The sequence below is a fragment of the Nyctereutes procyonoides genome, unplaced genomic scaffold, assembly GCF_905146905.1.
Source record: "Nyctereutes procyonoides isolate TBG_1078 unplaced genomic scaffold, NYPRO_anot_genome, whole genome shotgun sequence".
Taxonomy (NCBI): Eukaryota; Metazoa; Chordata; class Mammalia; order Carnivora; family Canidae; genus Nyctereutes; species Nyctereutes procyonoides.
The window spans coordinates 20,106,220-20,125,259 of NW_026575133.1; positions in this window are offsets into that span (position 1 = coordinate 20,106,220).

Consider the following 19,040-nt stretch of genomic DNA (forward strand, 5'->3'; position numbering starts at 1 on the left):
CCCAGAACCCGAACAAGATGAAAGCTCTCTGGGATTGGGTGAAATGATGCCATATAAATGAACTAAATCACAATCAGAGCCTTCAGGGTGCTTTTCACATGCCCAGCCTCCGCCCTGTCACCGCATCAGAAAGTAGGATCAGAGATAGTACACAGCGCTTTCCTTCTCCGTCTTCATTTTTTATTTCAGAAAGATGTGGGAGGGGAAAACACGCTGGCAGAAAATCTGAGATCTTAGATTATGAGTGGTTTGGGGATAGCATAACTTAATGTCTGAGACATCATTTTAAAAAGAAATGCATCAGAGGAGATAATACAACCAGAAATTAAGTCTGCGACAATGAATCAGGGCACCTGATAATAATGGCGAATGAAAAACAATATCTAGCATTTATACAGATACTGTCATCTCAACCAAAGTTGCATGTGGTGATGAATTCAATGTTATCTAATCTCCACTATCCCCGTTTCATAGGAGGAGGTCAAGGCATTAGAGAAGCAGATGAATGAAGGATGATGCTGAAATCTGGTGCAGCCACTCTGGAAAATGGGATGGAGGCTCCTCAAAAAGTTGAAAACAGAACTACCCTATGATCCAGCAATTGCACTACTAGCTATTTACCCAAAGAATACAAAAATGCTAAGTCGGGATACATGTACCCCGATGTTTATAGCAGCATTATCTACAAGACTCAAACCACGGAAACAGCCTAAGTGTCTGTGGACTGATGAGTGGATAAAGAAGATGTGGTGTATATATGCACAATGAAATATTACTCAGTCGTCAAAAAGAATGAAATCTCGCCATTTGCAATAATGTGAACCGAGTTAGAGACTCTAATGCTAATTGAAATAAGCCAGAGAAAGACAAATACGATATGATCTCACTCATGTGGAATTTAAGAAACAAATCAGCAAAGAGAAAGAGACAAACCAAGAAACAGACTCTTGACTATAGAGAACAAACTGATGGGTACCAGAGAGGAGGTGGGCAGGGGGATGGGTAAAACAGGTGATGGGGATTAAGGAGTACACTTATTGTGATGAGCACTGGGTGTTGTATGTATAATGTTGCATCATTATATTATACATGTGAAACTAGTATTACACTGTATGTTAACTAAATGGAATTTAAATAAAACCATAAAAATGGGGAAAAAAGAACTAATACTGAATATGCAAAACAGAAAATGTATCCATACATCTAGATATTTCTTCCCCATTTAATTTTTTAAAGATTTTATTTTTATATATTCATGAGAGACACACAGGGAGACGCAAAGACAGGCAGAGGGAGAAGCAGGCTCCCCACGGGGAGGCCGATGCAGGACTTGATCCCAGGACCTTGGGATAACGACCTGAGCCAAAGGTCAACTGCAGAGCCACCCAGGTACTTCTTCTTCCCCATGTTTTTTTCAAGATTTTATTATTATTATAATTCATGAGAGACACACACAGAGAGAGAGAGAGAGAGAGAGAGAGGCAGAGACACAGGCAGAGGGAGAAGCAGGCTCCGGGTGGGGTGGGGTGGGGAGCCTGACGTGGGACTCCATCCCGGGTCCCAGGATCAGGTCCTAGGCTCAAGGTGGCCCTAAACCCCTGGGCCACCCAGGCTGCCCTCTTCTTCCCCATTTTAACTAGAATATTAACCAATGTGTAAAGACCTAAGTACTGAATTACCCTGACTACGTTTCAAGCACACAATCTCATTGGATTCTACTTCTCAGCTTTTCATTTTGTGCCATGAAACTAAGTTTCTTCAGTTCTTTTATATATATTTTATACATAGAATCAACATAAAATTCTTTAGTAGGAAGGGAACTTGTTAACAAACAGGGTTCTGGGGCAAGCCAGGCTGTCTGATTAGTATTTATAAGTTCCTATCTCTACCACTTACTAGGTGTGTGGTGTTAGGCTGGTTACTTTGCTTCTCTGTGACTCAGTAGCCTATCTGCAAAATAAAGTTAACCCTTTATCCACATTACATTATTATGTAACTGAAGTAAAGAGCTTAGAATGGTGCCTGATACATAATGAACACTCAATATATATTAATATTACTATCTTTCTTCCAGCACCTTCCATGAGGCTAGCACAATGTTAGAACCACAAGAAGGAACTTAAAGCCAGCCAGAGTAACTGAAAGGTCCAGATCGTAGATGGCAAAGCATCTACTACAATCTACAATAGATTGATCTAGCATCATTTTGATTCAATGCTATGTAATAGAAATAAGCAACCACTATTTATTAAAGACTTACTGACTGCTATTAGCTCATTTTTTTCATAACAACCCTACATGTACCCATTGTGTTGATTACAAATGGCCATAAATTGTTTGCCATTTCTCCCTTCAAGAGGTGCAGTCTATTTCTCCTGTGCTGAATTTGACTGGCTTTGCAACATGCTTTGATCAATATAATGACATGGAAGTGACACTAGGCCAGTTCTGGGGCTAGGTCTTAAAGAGCCCTGGTAGCTTCTGTTCTTGTGCTCTTGGAACCCAGCTGCCACATTGTATGGAAATGAGTCTAGCCTGCTAGAGGAAGGGAGGCCATAGAGAAAATTGTGATGCCCCAGCTAACTGCACCAACTTCCAGTCAGGTGAGTGAGGCCATCTTAGATGTTCCAGCCTAGCTGAACTTCCAGCTGAAGGCAACCTTATAAGGGATCATGACAATATCATGTAAGGCAGAGATGAGCCATCCATTGTCAACCCTGTTCAAATGAAAGAATCTTGAAAAAATATATATGTTGGTTTTTTCCTTTGTTTTGTTTTCTTTCCTTTTCTTTCATCCTGAGTAGGCTCCACACGCAACGTGGAGCCAAACTCACAACCCTGAGATCAAGAGTCGCATGCTCTAGCAACTAAGCCAGTCACGCACCCTTAGGCTACTAAGCTTTGGGTGCATTTGCTATGAAGCACTAAGTAATGGAAACACTCATATGACAGATGAGAAACTGAGAATCAGAGAGGCTAAAGCAACTTGTCCGTCACAACTAGGGAGTGATACGATCTGGATTCAAACCCAGGATCATCCCATATCCAACTTCATGATCTTGACTAAGGAACTATATAGTGCCGCCTATGAAATAAACAAATTCTAGAGAATAGCTCATCCGTCTATTTTTGTTCCTTCTCTACAAGGGAGGGGGGGAGGCTGCACAAATAAAAGACATAACATCACTCTTTTTAAAAAGATTTTATTTATTTATTTATTTATTTATTTATTTATCTCTGAGAGAGCGAGAGAGAGTGGGAAGGGGCAGAGGGAGAGAATCTTAAGCAGACTCCTTGCTGAGCACAGAGCTGTCATGGAGCTCAGTCTCAAGACCCTGAGATCATGACCTGAGCTGAAATCAAGAGTGGGATGCTTAACCATCTGAGCCACCCAGGTGCCCCCACATGGCATGTCATTCTTACCACCACAGAAAACAAAAAGTGTTAGAGCTGGAAATGGCGCAAAGGTGGTCTTTGCCAAGATCCTCATCACTTTTGGAAAATCAAATGGAGCTGCCTCACTGGGATGTGGGTACGGAGCCCTGGATTTCATTCTCTTTTTCAAAAACAAAGATGCAAACCAACATGTTCTACTGTTACTTTTAGGAAATCAGAGGCACATGAACACTTAGGGTGGTGAGAGAATGTCGATAGGTGGTTGTTTAGCTCTGAAATTCTCCAGGTGAAGCATTCTGAGAGAAGGAAAAGAAAGGTTGATTTTATTACATTTTCTGGGTCACAGAGAACTTTGAGGCTTTCCAGGAAAACTGGCTTATACATTTGTATCTTTCTAAGAGGAGTACATTTGGGTTTCAAAGCATCCTTAAACCCATAATTTTCTAAAGTTCCTTATTGCCTGCAAAGCTGCTGGAGCCATTTATTCAGCAAGCAGATGACACCTACTCTGTGCAGGTCTTTAGGAACACCTTGCCACAACCAGAAAGTGTTTTTTGTTTCAATGTGCAGGGGCATTTGCCCAGAAGTCACTTATCTTTAAACCTCACCCTGTTCAGAAGGAGCTGCAACTGAAAAGGTGCAAAAACAAGGCCATTGACCACTTGAGATGAAGTACCACTGGGTCTGTAAATTCCAACTGGGTTCTCTGCTCATCAGAGATCTTCTCAGTCCCTCAGTCAAAGCCTACTGACGCGTATTTTAGATCTAATTCTAACAAGCCTAACTTGCCCATTTCCTAGCTCACAACAGATTTAGAGGCATCAAATGGGAACATAAAGCACCGCTTGAGACAGGAGCCTTGGGGGGGGGGTAGAGAGAGAGAGAGAGAGAGAGAGAGGAGAGAGAGAGAGAAAACAAACCAAGTAAGTTAAACAATATCACAATCTGGGGTGACTTTGCTTGGACACAAATATCTACAATCTCAAGTGCTCTTGAGGGCATGAAAGCCATAGAATGCAAAGTGAAATGGATATTCAAGGAAATGACCCTCAAAGATTAAATTGCATTTTTTTTGTTTGTTTAAGAAGGCAGAGAAGCACATAAAACCTTGAGAAACATTTTAACATAAAATAGATTCAGAAAAATCACGTGTATAATAAGGGAGAAGTCACTGTAATTTTGAAAGGCAAAAACTATACCCATGTGGAAGCACTGCAAATAAGGAAGACTTCCCTTTATTCACTGTTGAAAGGTGGCCGAGGTGAGCTATGTAACCCAGGAATACAGAACTGAACACGGGCATATTCTTATTCCCAGATGTCTTGGGTTGGATCCCTTGCAAAGCAGGCAGAGGGATCAAAGAACTCGGAAAGACGAAATGATCCAATCAAGGTCACTCCGCACAATCCATTAGTCCAGGCAAATCAAGGGGACCAAGAGGAAGGGAATGCCTAGTACCTGGTGGGCGCTCTTTAGCATTTGCAAAAGAAGGAAAGGAAATAAGAACACCTATTAGCTGTTTGTGAGAGACATGCCTTCTCAGAGTTTGTCAAGACTCTCAGCTACAACAGAATCAGAGGAACTGTGGTCAAGGGCTCCGGATGGCTCTCACTGGCATGGAAGCCCAACGTGACCCAAAAGGAAGGCAGAGACACTGTGAAATGAAGCAGGAGTCAGAACCAACATGCACCCAAAGCTGTAGAAGGGTTGACATTGATGCTGGTGAAAGGTCAGAAGGTGGGTTGAGGAACTCCTCATACTACCACCTAGGATGGCCACAGCACTTTTCCCTCTTCAAAAGTGCTTTACAAACATTAACTAATTAAACCAGCATGACTCCTGGAAGGGAAAATTGAGCCTCTGCAGTCTGTTTGGATTATCTGATAAAGCTAATAAAATTAAGATACAACATTCACGAAGATGAATACCCAGAACAGTATAGCTTTTGTGAAGGATGAAATATCGAAGTTTGGTGGTGGCATCTGATATCCTCAGAAGCTGTTTTGGCCGCGTGATGCACCCACCTCAATAGCGCCAGCACCAGCAGAAGACCAAAGTGCAGACACCACAAAGGATCTTTCTGCAAACAGCCTGGGTGCCTGTGGCTGACTCTGGCTCCCTCCCCTTAAAGTTCTTTCTCTGTGGGGTTTGTCTTAACCCTAGAGAGATGGAAGGAGGAGGGTCCTGCCTCCTGGGCTGCCCAAGCTCTGTCCACCATCTCTACGGAAGGGTCTCATAAAGAGGTGAAGGGAGGGGACACCCTCCTGGTACCCTGCATCTACCAGAGCCTCAACTATCTGGTGCTGCTGCCCAGTATACAAACACTTCAAAGTATTCAGTTTCAAGACTGGACAGCACCTTCTCCTACTGCACTCTTCCTTTTTTTTTTTTTTTAAGATTTTATTTTTAAGGAATCTCTATACCCAATGTGGGGCTCAAACTCACAACCCTGAGATCAATAGTCGCAGCTAGGTGCCCCTCCTACTGCATTCTTAATCTGGGGAAATTGTTTTACCTGTTTCTACAGGTAAACAATGCTTTTCTACATGTTTTTCTAGAAGAAAAAAAAAAGACCCAATCAGATGAAAGTCCACATTAGAGCATTTTGGCTTGCCATGTAAAAGTTCTCCATTCCACTGGTCCGGATCCTCAGCCTTACACAGCAGACCACAGTGTTGGCTGCTCAAGCAACCCACCCTTCATTATTTAATGGCTTAAAATCCTGGGGGCTCAGAGAAATGCTGCTTCTCAGGAGAATGTAGTTGGGGTTGAAGCAAAGAGCATTATCGTATAGCTAGAAATAGAAACTCTAGAAAAAGAGGAAGAAAATAGGACCAGGAGTTGGGACACTGTACTATTGCTCCAGCTGGGTCACTAAGAAGCTGAGCAGCCCCAGGCAAGAGCCTATTCCATCTGACCTTGACTTTCTTTTTTGCTGAGCAAAGAGCAGGACAGAATCTGTGATCCAACAGGCACTGGTGATCCCAGCTCTAACACTCTCAGATTCTGGGGCCACATGTGATAAGCCTAGGGGAGGTGGGTCCTTAGGTAGAGATTACTTGCTTTATGGCAGTCATCAGACTGTCCAAATTATGTGATTGCTGCTGGGTATTTAGAGGAGGCCCTAAAGAAAACATAAGTGACTCACAGAGAAGTCATTGCTGAGCATCTACCAATATACCAGTGTGGATTACTTTAAGGCAGAGGCTGAAAAACCTGAGCCAAATCCAGTCTGCGGTTTCATGTTTTGTTTGGTCCACGCTGTATTTTGTTTTTTTTTTCAATTTGAGTTAATTTTCAACGTTTTCATTTTTTTTAAAGATTTTATTTATTTATTCATGACAGACACACAGAGAGGCAGAGACACAGGCAGAGGGAGAAGCAGGCTCCACGCAAAGAGCCTGATATGGGACTCGATCCTGGAACTCCAGGATCATGCCCTGAGCCAAAGGCAGACACTCAAATGCTGAGCCATCCAGGTGTCCCAATTTTCAATGTTTTAAAAATAAAGGGATTTTATCTAAGCATTTGGACCCCAAGTCTCTCTTGAAAAATTAGATGACCTGGCTGCTGGCACTGGATTCATTTTTTTCAATCAGTAATGAGCTGAAGATAAGAAGTGTCTGCCCTACTGGAAGGGGCCCATGCTTCCCATCTCCCAACCAAGTTGGTGTTTTCATTCACATCACCTGTTTGGTCCTGGAGGCATCTGAATCTAAGGTGACACTGTAGGGAATGGGTGCTCTAAACTCGTCTGCTAAATTGGGCTGCCCCGGGAAGCTAGGAGGGCAGGCTGCCAATTCTCTGAGGAACTAACAAAACTGGAGAGCCCCAGGGTCAGTCTCAGGTTCTCACTGCTTGGTATTCCTGAAAAACATCTCACAAAACTGCCCATCAGGGTTTGTGCCATCAACGGAGTTGTTAAAACCCTGAGTCACATCAAGGGCACCCCCAATGAAGAAAAGTGCCCTGAAACCAACTGAGCCTCATACCTTCTTTCTCCTTAATTTGGAGATCCAGGCACCATGACGCCAGAGAAGGTAAGAAAACAGAAGAGTCAGAAGGTGAAAGCTGTGAGAACAACCACACCCACTGAACACATTGTGGGTTGGCAAGAGCTTTGCATAAATCTACTCCATGACCTGTGCTATTTTTAAAAGATTTTTAAAATTTATTTATTCATGAGAGACACAGAGAAAGAGGCAGAGACACAGGCAGAGGGAGAAGCAGGCTCCATGCAGGGAGCCCCACGTGGGACTCGATCCCAGGACTCCAGGAACATGCCCTGGGCTGAAGGTGGCACTAAACCACTGAGCCACCTGGGCTGCCCATGACCTGTGCTATTTTAGGCAAGGTTCATGGAGGCCAGAGTGACAAGGCTCTAGGAAGCAGAAACAGAGTCAGGAGACCAGCCCACCTTCTCTGCTCCAAGGCCTGCGTTCACTGTCCTGCACCCAGAGAGTCTGTGGCAGGGACTGGAGACTGGTGTTTCCATTGCCAGAGAGGGAGCAGCAAGAGAACACAGGGATATGTCCATGGATTCAAAGGCCAGTTCATTAGCTCTAGGAGAAGAGCAAAGAAGAAAGATGAAGGCAATGAATGACCTGAAGACTCAGACCCCAACTTGCTTCAGTTTTGTGGAAAAGGAGTATTGAAAACAATAAAAGCAAACAAAAAATGATTCTGGCTGTCTGTACAGAACAATTTACTGGACAGTGAGGGAGGGAGGGTCAGAACGGCAGACTTGGGATGATATAACACAGGGGCTAAAAAATGGAGAGAGGCACACCGTGGCCCAGGACGTTCCCTCTGGCGGGAGCTTGGAGAACAGGAGGCGCAGAGTAGACAGGGAAGGAGCTCGGGGCCTGGGGGGCCAGAAGCGACGGCTGCTGGTAAAGGCAATGGAATCAGCAGCCATGAGAAACATGCTCAGAATGTCTGCTGACTTCTCCCTCACTTGAAAATACTGGTGTTTGTGCAAATAAAAATGGGCTCTGGAGCACCTGGGTGGCTCAGGTGGTTAAGCGCCTGACTCTTGATTTCTACTCAGGTCATGATCTCAGGGTCCTGAGATCCAGCCCTGCGGTGGGCTCTGTGCTCAGCGGGGAGTCTGTTCAAGATTCTCGCTCTCCCTCTGCCCCTCCCCATGCTCTCTCTGTTTTTCTTTCTCTCTCTCTCTCTCTCAACAACAGAAAAAGGGGCTCTCTCCTGTCCAGACTCTGCCCAAGCTAGACTACCCTGTGTGTCCCCCTGAACACATCACGCAGCCCCTCCTCCCAGCCTGTCTTCCCAGAGTATCTCCTCTTCCTCCTCTGTCACTTTACACTTGTGTTTGTCTAGTGTCTTCCAAGCCATCTCTTTTTCCAGGTGACATTTTATTTTCATATCCTACTTGGGAGTTCTAAGATTCGGCATTATTGCTGTTACTAAATTGACTGAACCCATTATTAATACAGATCGCTGACCCTAATAGAGTATCCTAAGAACTTTGCATAGATGAATTGCTTTAATCTGGACCAGAACTCTATAAAATAGGGACTATTCCTGGCCTAATTTCGTAGATGAGGAAACTAAGGCCCAAGGACTTGTGCAAGGCTGGCCAGCTAATTAGTGATGGTGTGTGCACTGGTTTGCTAGGGCCACCATAACAAAATACCTCAGACTTGTGGGGTGCTCGGACAGCAGAAATTTATTCTCTCACAGTGCTGGAGGCTAGAAGTCTGAGACCAGTTGCTGTTAAGGTTGGCTTCTGGTGAGACCTCTCTTGTAGACAGCCACTTTGCCCTATGTCCTCATACGGCCTTCCATCTGTGCTTTTGAGGAAGAGAAAGAATGCTCTTATGTCTCTTACACTCTTCTTATAAGGACACCAATCCTGTCAGACTGGGGTCCCACCCTCATTACTTAATTTCATCTGAATATCCTCCCTAACAGCCCCATTTCCAAATACCGTCACATTTGGGCTTTAGGATTTCAAGATATGAATTTGGGCAGGGGATTGGGATCCAATTTAGTCCATCACAGTGTGATACAATTTTTTTCCCTCATTCTTTAATTAATTTCCCTCATTCGTTGCCAGATGTTTTGTTAAGTGGCTGGAGACACAGCAGTGGAAAAGGCACACAGAGGCATTGCTGGTTAGACCATAAGCTCCCAACACTTAGGGGGAGAAGGTGGCAACAGTCAAGGAATGTGAAAACTCATTAGGCAATGAGATCACCTTATTCGGGCAATAGTAATAGGGGGTGTTATTGGGGCTATTTTGGCCAAGCACACACAGAACCAGGGCAAGAGTTTCCCAGGCAGAGGAAAGATAAGTGCAAAGGTCCCAGGGCAGAAATATGTAGTGTATTCGAAGAGCAGAAGGAAGGCTGGCCTGGTTGAGTCAGGGAGAGATCAGGAGAGGCGTTTGGAAAGAGGGAAACAGCCAAGTCATAGAAAGCTTCATAGGTATGTGGGAAGGAATTTCATATTCTTCTCTAAGAGCAATGGGAAGCCATATGAAGGTTTGTGTTCTGACTTATGCTTTCAAAAGACCTCGTTAGTGGTGTAAAGAATGACTTGTAGGAGTGTAAGAGGGCAAGCAGGGACCCCACTGAGGAGGTTCTTCATTTGTTCACTGGCAAGTATTTACCAAGCATCAACCTGCCAGGTAATGTGCTGGTACCGCCCCAGAGAGCTAAGAGCCTCCTGTGTTGTAGGAGGAGACGCCCAGACATGGTGGCCCCCTGCCCAGGACACTTCCAACCTTCGATTAAAGTGTTGAATGAGTCAAGACATCGCTGAGGGCTGAGCTTTGTGGTCTAGGCTATAATCTGGGAAAGAGTTCAGAAGAAAGAAGGGCTGAGTGAGGAGAGCTGGTGTGGAGGCATGTGGGACTCAGCCAGGCATTGAAGGACGGGCACCTAAGGAGAGGGGGTGCCTTCCATCCACTGGGCTAGGAGGAAGGGCACCCAGTGCAATGGGCACAACAGCAGCAACTGCACTGGCTTCTTTTGTATAAAGGTTCATTCAACACCCATGCAGCAGAGCACATGCTCTGTCCCTGCCCACCCAAGCTCTGAGGATATGTGAGGGTGACTCAGACTGTGGTCCTACCATGGAGAGATTTCCACTTAGCAAGGAGGATAAGGTAGGCCCGTGATGATCTGTTGCACCCCAGAAAGTGAGATGTTCCATTAGAGATTCAGAGACAACCCTGAGGGACACAAGAGGAGTGAATATGCCTGTTATATATAATGATAATTGCAGAAGCATGAATATCCACCTCCCTCTCTACACGTGCAGGTACAGAGAACACTTCATGCTCTCCAAGTACCTTCACGTTTATCCACATAAGAGCCTTGTGAAGTATGCATAATGGGTGCAGTGGTCACTTCTGTTTTCCATGTGAATAAACGCAGTGTTCTCTCAGCACCCCACCAGGAACCCAGGGCCACAGCCATGCGGCTCTACCCAGCCCTGCCCCACCACCGGTGGTGGAGAGCTGCTGAGGAATGGGTACACGAGCAAGGGCAATAGGAAGTGGGGGGACTCAGGACACAGCTGGCAGGACCTGCTGTTGGATTGAGCATGGGGGTGAGGGAGGGAGAGGACTCAAGAATGATGCTAAGATTTATGGAGGATAGAGAAAATACAGATGGATGGTCGTGAGGGGGTAGACAATTCAGATATAGCACTAGTTTGGCTGCTAAGAGGCTGTTTGATTCGAGGAGCATTTCCTTCTTTGGCCTCAGTTTTCTCATCTGTGAAATGAAACTTTTAAAAAATATTATTTATTTATTTATTTATTTATTTATTGATTTTATTTATGATAGAGAGAGAGTGAGAAAATGCATGCAAGGGGGGGAGGAGGCAAGAGAGGGGCAGAGGGAGAGGGAGAGGGAGAGAGAGAGAGAGAACCTCAAACAGATGCTGCACTGAGCTGAGCCTGGAAGCCTGAGGCGGGGCTAGATCCCAAGACCCTGAGATCTTGACCTGAGCTGAGTTCAAGAACTGTACACTAACCGACTGAGCCACCCAGGCACCCTTCATCTGTGAAATGAAACTTTTAAGACCAATAACTTAAGTTGTTTGTGTGTGTGTGCATGTGCACACTTAACAAACTTTTAAAATGAGATGACTATCCCTCAACATAAGACAGAGCATGCCAACATAATCATAATCATAGACCCTTTGTATACCCATTCCCACTGCACTCCCTCCTCCCCCACCTCAGATGGAACCAGACTTCAGGCTTTTGAATGTGGCATTTGTCATCTCTACTCACCGGCACCTTGCAGAGCAGGGAACTCTATGTGAACCTCCATCCTAAGACCCCAGGATCATGACCTGAGCTGAAGGCAGATGCTTAACCAACTGAGCCACCACCCAGGCGCCCCTCTACTCACCTTTTACGGGTTATTGGTAATTCTGTTCTTTTCCTGCAGCTTATGATTTCATAATGCCTCTCACTTTGTTTTCTGTATAGTTGATTTGCAGTTGACAGGAAGCTTCCCTACAGACCACCTCATCTGTTTTTCACTGAAGTCCTAGGAGAGCCGCTGGCCATGTAGGGTTCGCTCTGACTTTTCAGATAAGCAAAGTGAGGTTCAGAGTGGGAGATGCCATAGCACTTCCCATCCTGACCACATTTTCATCCCATTCTTTGCCTTGCTTTCTACTGCTGGTATTCTTTTCATGCACATTTGTACCCATAACTACACTAAGTTCTCAAGAGCAGAGATCTCTTCCCTGAACTTGTGTCCAGTGTGGTGAGGTCACAGGGCTCAAGCTTCAGCCAAAGAAACAGTGATGAAGGGAAGGCAGCCCCTGTGACAGGGAGGCTTCTAAAGCTACAGGCAACACAGGATAAGGGATGTAGGAATTGGATCTAAGGAGAAGAGCAGTCCACATGGTGCCCAACAGGGTAACCAAGAAAGCGTGTAATTGATCAGAACCCATGACAGAACATGCTAGGCACAATTTTGCTCTTGTAAGCCAAACACCCTGATGTTTGAAAGGCAAAATAAATGAAGTTTCACTTGTCCATGACAACAAGTCTCCTGTGATCTAGGAGTAAAGCATATGACTGCAATATCCAGAGTGGACATTCTTCCAGTAATGGGGGCAAGATTGAAAGAACTATAGGGTCGGATCTTAGATGGGCAGTGCTCGTCCTTAGTTATGATCACTTATGCCGAGTACTGAATGCTTTACATGCATCTTGTCATTTTAAGCTTCCTAACAAATAATAGGCACTATTACTTTTATTTCCTCTAGTTTTAGAGCTAAGGCAACAGAAGCTCAGAGCGGTAAGTTGCTCAGAGTCACCAAGAGAGCAAATAGGGGAGTCCAAAATTCAAATACAGATCTGCCTGCCTCCGGAGCCCAAACTCTTGCATGCTTTTCCATCTCATCTCCTACAATGGCTCTCTTGTTCTCCAAGAACACCTGGGCTGTGGACTGTTTCTCTACTAGCCAAGTGAAGGTAGGTTTGCCCAGATCCAGCTACTGGGACTGCCAGAGACAGGGACTATTAATTACCATCTCAAGCAAATCAGCATATGACCTTGGCCTCATTAACAAGAGGCTTAATCTCCTCAGGTAGCCCGTCGTGGTCAATTACACTTTTTATTATACGCAGCTGCTACATTTGTGCTTTCCAGGTTACCAGTAGCTAAACCTGAGCAGTAAAGTGATAGGAACTACTGGAGGATCCTGACAATCAGCTTGCCTCATGTCCAAGGGCAAAATACAGTTCTAAGTGTCCTACTGACTCTTTAGCTCCGGGACAAACAAGTTTTTCTGCCGCTAGACCTGTGTTAAGCTACATAACATTTTCCAAGTGAAAACACTTAGGGATGTCAGCCTGTGTAAATATATATACACATACACATGCTTATGACAGATCAGTTTTTTTTTTTTAATTCTGTGGGCTTGTTCTGGTTTTATAGAAGATCTCGAGTATGACAAAATAGCTCCAAAGAGTTGCTGTTCATCAATATTTGTCATGAATGTTAGAATCTTGATATAATATTATGCTTACAAAATTCTGTGTATGCATATAAAATTTACTCACGTATTCAAAAAAGAGTAAACAGAAAGGAAACACCATGGTCCCTTGGAAAATAACTGAGACCCTGCGGTTTCTAACCTTTAAGAGTTTGATAATCAACAATACAATATTACAAACCTGTTAGGGTTTGCTATTCAATAATATAAAACCAAAAAAAAAATAAGACAACTATAAATAAATCCTGTCTAGCTGATTTAAATTATAGAGCTCATGCAGCTTGAGCAAACCCTCTTCCCCTAACCACGGTGTGGTTCTTCTTGATTGAGAATCGAGTTTCTGGGCTATTTCTCAGAGAATGAAATTACAAAACACAAGATAGCAGATTTAAAAAAAAAATTGTCGCCAGGTATCCCTGCTGGATATCAAGTGACTGGGTCAGAAACTCAGTCGGAAACTCTGCTTAAGGAAGAGCAAAACAAATCCCCCTCGCCTGGGAGGCCAAACAGAGCATTGTTTTAGTTCCGTAGGACATAACGACAATGGAATAGAACATTGTCCGGGGTAATGGTCTCCTGCTGGTGGAGAAATGCGGAGGCAAAACCGAGGTGCTCAGCAAAAACAAACAGGGGGCTGAACTGCTACCTTCTTTTTAAAGCAAAAACCGTTGATCCTGGAACTGAGCCCCTCCCAGCAGCTTCCATTCCGTAATAAAAGTCTTGCATTTGGAGGTGCTCTGGGCTGGGATGTTACTGGGTAGGGGGGGGGTGGGTGGGGTACATAGGCTAGCAGAGTTACTGTGGCTGAACCTCTGGCTTCAGGGATAGGCTTTGGGGACCATTCTGAATTTCACCAGCTGCTGGACAAAACAGGCTTTCCATAAAAACACTGCATCATGCTTCACGACCAGCTGAGATCCCCCTACCCCCATATCCCATCCTCACCTCTATTCATTTTATGACTGCTGATCACACTGACATACTTTGTATGGGTAAAGCTCTACATCTGTTGAAGAGAAAAACATTTACTTTGTAAGTATTAATCGGGGATGCCTGAAGTAGGACGCTAGTAATCCATTCATTTGATACAGAAATCAGTACCTTCCGATTTTTTTCTTTTTTTCCTAACACTAAATGTAAAGACTCTCTAATGTGCAACTCAACACATAACTTAAATCAGATAAAAATTTAGATCAGATAATAATTTAAATAGACATTATTTAAATCGTGAAATTTTGGAAAATAAACATCCTTTCATATTTGAGACAAACATAAATGAAAATTCAGGACCAAAGTCACCCTTCAACCAACTGAAGCTTTTGTGGAACACACAGCTCGAACTCTACCACACAGATGGAAAATAGTCCGAATACAAGCTGGCAGTATTCTTTCATTCCACAAACTTCTACAATCTCCATTAAAGCTGCGTGGCATTCAAAAGTTGAGGTCCAATTCATCTTTGCTGTTAATGAGACATTTTACAAGCGTATTTTCTTCTTGGGAAAAATTTTTGAATTGGGTAAAACAAATGGGAAGTGGATATTTAAAACACACACACACACACACACACACACACACACAACACCCTCCTGCCTGGACTGGTGATTGATTTGCTTAGAATTCTCTAGGCAAGCATTTCGTTCTCTGATAACTGCTATTTCCCCCTCCCATTCCAAATTCTCTGTCCTTGGGGCTGACACAGGACGTGGAAATACCAATTTGTGATACTGGAGTTCCCTTCATGTATCGTGTATTGCAATGAGAATTATTTCATATCAGCTGTAAGGGCATCCCTCTGACTTTTCCCTTTCCTCTAAGATCAGACTTTTCTACAAAGAAGGATGGATGCCTGATAGATCACTAGTAATAGGAACTAGGTGGTCAGGGTTACACACACAACTTTTTGACGTTTTGCATGGCCACTCTCTGTGTTTTATAGTCCTGCTAGCAGAAAAAAAGATCCTGACCTGCTTACCCCGTGGAGGGTGGCAATTTCTATCATTATAACAGTGATTAATCTGATATTTCTAATTTAAAGACATTCACTTGGGAAAAAAAGAACACAACAGCTTTTGCCTTCAGTTACCTGTATACGATTATCTCATTTTCCTCCCTCTCCTTTCTGGGTTGACAAGAGCTCCTTGGTGACAAGATATTCCAGTGGGTGATAAAAGGTATCAGTTAATTTTCGAGGTGCTTTGGAAATTTGACCAGTAATGTAAATCACCATCATAGAAACCTCAAGTGGTCAAAAGAATAAATGGGGAGAATGATAAGAAGCACCAGCTTGAAGTACAGACTTTATAAAGGTAAGGGGGGAAAAGTTGAAATTATGTCGGAAAAACTTTAATTTGATGATCTAGTGGCTAGCGAACAAAATTAAAGTATAAGAGTTTGGATTAGGCAGGCTCAGTTCAAGTTGGTATTTACAATATGGGAAGAAACCAAAGCAAACAGATCTCGGGTAAGTCCCCAGGTACTCAGGGCTGAACAAACAAAACGAGCTATGGAAAGGGGATGATAATTAGCAATAAACATGAAGGCGCATGTACACTTTGGACAATTCCGATTGCAGTGCCTCCCCTTCCTCAATATGTGAGTGCGTCATGCAAAATGAGGAACCGTTTTTTTGAATTGTGTCTTCATCTTGCATATCTGGCTAGGAGTTTTTGCATCTCCCTCAACTGGTCAGCATATCTAGGATATCTGCTGGGCATTACACTGATCCCACATCCAAAATCCTGTGACCGTGTTGAGTGTGGGATGCCTCCACCTGCATCACTTCAGGACTTGCCATAAAGCAGAATTCTCCAAGAATGCAAATTTTCCCTCATGAAAATCTACTTCAGTAAAAGCAAGGTCCAGGCACCCAGGGCAATGCTCAGCTTAAAGAATCTGGCAGGGAAATTGGTGGTGTTAAAGGCTGTGTTTCAACTCCTGTTTTTAAAAGGGTCCTCGAATCTTTTAATGTGAAATTTCTCTAAGGAAAAGTTCATGGGAATCATTTTAAAGTTTCAGAAAAGTCTATTTGGTAAGGGTAGAACGTTTTCAACTTCGGAGATTATTTTTCTTTTTTTAAAAAAAGGGAAACAAATTTCAGTCACTTTAATATACACTTTAAAGGCAATTTATGATAACTGTAGCCCTCCTCCGATGACTAAGGCTGCAGTGAACTTCCCAGGCTGAAACATTCATCCTCGTATTCAAGAAAAGTCCTCTCAACAATTTAGAAAAATATTAAAAATATGGAAGCAATTGTAAAATCACTTTCACCTGTGCAATATCCTTTTTCATGAGGAGCTCCAAATTACATAGCTAGGGTTACAGATTTTCACAAACACAGTTTCATTTGTGGTAGTTCTGTGGCTGTAATTCCAGGCTGCTATTTATTTAACTCTACTGAAAGGCATGGGGTTATCTTTGCCTTGTCTTCCTCCTGTTACTTAAACCATCCAAGAAAATGTCAAGAAATCCAAGTCAGAGGAAGGGGGACACAGGAGGTAGAGTATTCAAAGGGCTGAAATCCACCACATGAGAAAAATCAAGTTGATAATAGTTGGGGTTACCTCCCTGCTCGACGTCCTCCACCTGTGCAATGGGCTAACGTCCCTGGGCTGGGGATGTCTGAGGACGAAGAAAGAAGTCCTCAAGCCGCTGCAAGGATGCCAAGAGAACAGCCAGCTGTCTCCTGACTTAGGATATCTCTGAAAGCTTTCTGGCCTCTCTGAGGAAGCCGATCCAAATCCACCCGGTGTCAATTTGCCTTCTAGAAGCGACGGGATGCGTTCTCGGATCTGGGCAGTGCTTACATTTTTTGGTTTATTGGGTTTATGGGGCTTGTTTGGAACTCCCTGCGATAAAACTGCAGAAGAGTAGGGGGCGGGGGACGAGGTGGGGAGGAACGGAGTCGGCCGAGGAGAGGGGAGCCCGGGAGAGGAGCAGGGGGTGGAAACCCCGCGAGGGAAAGGCAAGGCCGGAGGCGGAGGACCGAGCCAGGCGGGGGCTGGGAGAGGTAGGGCGGGCCCCGAGCTGCGGCCGGAGCCCCGAGGCCCGGGCTGGGCTCTGCTGGAGGGCGCCACCGAGCCCGGGGCGGCCCTCCGCGGCCGAGCTGGGCCCCCTCGCCCGGCCGCTGTCCCCACCGCACGCCCGGCCCCTGCCCCGGCCCCCGCGGCCGCCTGGGGGAGGTGGGAGCTGCGGGGCCGCCGCGCCCTGCGCGCCCCTCTCGGCCTCCGCCGCCGCCCCGGGTCTGCACCCCGCGAGGCCGAGCTGCTGCAGGGGCAGCCCCGGGCCGGGGGCTCGCCAGGCTGCTGCGGCGGCGCGTGTTCCTGGAGGTGGCATTTGCAGGCGGGGAGGAGGCAGGGCCACCAGAGCGCCCCTGAGCCCCGGGGGCCGCCCGGGCCGGGCGCGGGGACCGGGTGAGGGTCCGAGACGGGCTCCGAGCCGCGCCTCTCGCCGGCGGCGGCCGAGCTCCGAAGGCACTGGCGCGGGGCCGTTCCCCTGTCCCGGCGGCGGCGCCCCCCGGGGCCAGGCGCGGACCCGCACGTGGGGCCGGGGAGCCGGGCGCCGACGGCAGAGCGCAGAGGCCCCTCCCGGGGCTGGGGTCCCCGCCCGCCCGGAGACCTCACCTCCGCGTCCCGCCCCGCCTCGGGCCGCGGGGACAGGGGCCTGGCACGGGCTCCGCAGCGGCCGCATCCCCCAGGCGCTTCCCCCAGAAGCGCCTTCTCGCCCCTTCCTCCCGGGCCGGGGCCCTAAACCCCCGGAACCCCGCGGGGGAGGGGGCGGGGAGGACAAAACGGTCCAAGCTTTCCCGCCCACGGCTCCGGAGCGGCGTCTCGGGGGCGCACCAGGCCCGGGGGTGTCGCCTCCCCCAGAGCCTTGCAGGGGGGGTGGGCGCCGGGCTGGGCCTCTTGACACTTTCACGCCTACTTATAATTTCCCGTCGGCTTTGCAGAGGGGCAGCTGCGCCCTCCCCTTGGAGAAAGAGGCCGCGCCTGCACCCAAAGGTAACGCTCAGGTGACCCGGGGAGCAGGGCAGGCCGCCGGGCAGTCCGCGACTGCGGCCAGGGCTTAGAGGCTCCTATTCCATCGGAGGAAATCGGGCGGCATTTAGAGTACATTCCCAGTAGGACTGGGCCTAAATTTAATTTAAAAACAAATTTAAAAGATCTCAAGTGGTCCAGTTTGCCTTTTTGCTCCAATTTAAAAATTAGTGACTATTTTTCAGTGGTACAGAGGGGATAAAAGATGATGGTTGGGTCACCCCATCACCCCAGGTTGGTGTGTAGTTTGCCTTCATTTCCCCTCCCTTCTCTGGAAGTTGTGTTAGCAGTGTCCACATAAAACATTTTCTGTAGAACCCTTGCAAAGAAATAAATCGGATTTTTCTGTTTGGATGGTTCTATGTCAAAAAAGGTTTGCAGCTGCGGCTGGCTTTGACAATGATTGAAAGGAGGACATTTCCTATCATAAGGTAGAGTCTTGCAGTGCCTACAAGCCATTGATTTCCATCACTGTGTCCTCAGCTTGTTGTTCACTTTCTCCTAAGATTATGACAATAATCATCATTGTAATAATAACCAGGACACAAACAGCTCTTGAGAAGTCCTTGGTAGTAACTACCTCTTCTTGGAGGTGAAAATGCACACACACAC